Raw genomic sequence first — 2,114 nt, 5'->3', positions numbered from 1 at the left:
GGGATTTGGGTTCAGGACTAACCCCACACTGACTACATAAACACAACACTGATAGAAGTTTATTAAATGCTGAACAAAGACTGACTATGCAAGGACTCGCCTGGGCTGGCAGCCAAACTGTGACACTGACCTATTCTTTTTTTTGTTTTGTTTTTGTTTTTTGAGACTGGGTTTCTTCCTGAAAGGACCCCTGACTCTCCTGGATTCACCTGAAACCAGGACGGCCTCAAATTCATAGAGATCTGCCTATGTCTGCCTCCTGAGCACTGGGATTAAAGCATGTACCAGCACTCACATTTTCAAAGTGAGTTTTTAAAGGAAAAGTCACAACCATTAGAAAAAAGAATTATTTCACCTCCAGGTACCATTATGTTATCTAAGCAGAAGACTTCATTTTTGTTTTCAGTTCCTTGTATCTGTAGCTAGACAAAGTCTTTTAAGCTAATATTTGTTGTAGGCAGGCTCTTGGCAGGGGGTGGGTGGACAGATCAGATGTCTGGAAAAGCGAACATAACAGGGTGTTGAGGTTGATTTAAGAGAAATATACTTTTTCTTTAACTCAAACAAAACATCATTTATAATCTTTCCTCATGAAGCAACAAGTTACTGAATTATAAGAAATTGCTATTTTTTTTTTCTTTTTTTATTAATTTATTCTTGTTACATCTCTCAATGTTTATCCATCCCGTGTATCCTCCTTCTCCCCCACATTTTCCCATTATTCCCTCCCCTATGACTGTTCCTGAGGGGGATTACATCCCCCTATTATTCTCTAGGGTATCAAGTCTCTTCTTGGCTACTTGCTGTCCTTCCTCTGAGTGCCACCAGGTCTCCCCCTCCAGGGGGACCATGGTCAAATGTGAGGCACCAGAGTCGTGAGAAAATCATATCACTCTCCATCAACTGTGGAGAATATTTGCACCATTGGCTAGATCTGGGAAGGGGTTTAAAGTTTACCTCCTGTATTGTCCTTGGCTGGTGCATCTAGTTTGAGCGGGACCCTTGGGCCCAAATCTGCCTATCATATTGTTCTTCTTGTAGATTCTAGGAGCCTCTGATCCTTTTATTTTGCTGTTCTCCCCATGCGTCTCTCAGTTAGATCCAAATAGGTGCCTTCCCCTCTGTCAGTTTCCTGGTAAGTGAAGGCTTCGTGGGACATGCTCCTTGGCTAGTAGCATATAAGTGAGTATAACCATTGATTCTTTCTGCGTTCTGGGTAACTCACTCATTATGATCATTTCTAGCCCAACCATTTATCCCAAATTCGGGAATTCCTGTTTTTAATAGCTTGATTAGTATTCCATAGGTATATTACCACAGTTTCTTATCCACTCTTCTACTGAGGGACACTTAGGCTGTTTCCATGTTCTGGCTATTGATAAGGGCTGCTATGAACACGGTTGAGCAAATTTTCTTGTTGTGTGTGCTGGAGCATCTTCTGGGTTATTCCACGGAGTGGATACCTGGGTCTTGAGGAAAGCCCTATTCCCATTTTTCTGAGATAGCACCAGATAGATTTCCAAAGTGGCTGTATCAGTTGCATTCCCACCAGCAATGAAGGAGTGTTTCCTCTCTCCCCACATCCTCGCCGCATGGTGGTGTCGCTTGAATTTTTGATCTTAGCCATTCTGATGGTGTGTAAGATGGAATCTCAGAGAGTTGTTTTGATTTGCATTTCCCTGTGACTAAGGAGGTTGAGCATTTCTTTAGTGTTTCTCAGAATTTCGATACTCCTCTGTTGAGAATTCTCTGTTTATTTCCAAGCCCCACTTTCTCACTTGGGTTTATTCGGTTTGGTAGTGTTTAATTTCTTGAGTTCTTATATATTTTTGGATATTAGAACTTTGTCAGATGTAGGTTGGTGAAGATTTTTTTCCCAGTCTGTAGCTGTCGCTTTGTTCTCTTGACAGTGTCTCCTGCTTTACAGAAGCTTCTCAGCCTCATGAGGTCCATTTATTAATGGTTGACTTAAGCCTGGCCGTTGGTGTTCTGTTCAGGAAGTTGTCTCCTGTGCCAATATGTTCAGGCTCTTTCCCACTTTTTCTTCTAAGGACTTAGTGTCTCTGGTTTTATGTTGAGGTTTTTAAATCCACTTGGATTTGAAGTTTGTGCAA

This window comes from Acomys russatus, unplaced genomic scaffold, assembly GCF_903995435.1.
Source record: "Acomys russatus unplaced genomic scaffold, mAcoRus1.1, whole genome shotgun sequence".
Classification (NCBI taxonomy): Eukaryota; Metazoa; Chordata; class Mammalia; order Rodentia; family Muridae; genus Acomys; species Acomys russatus.
Note: the sequence above shows the minus strand (reverse complement) of the source record.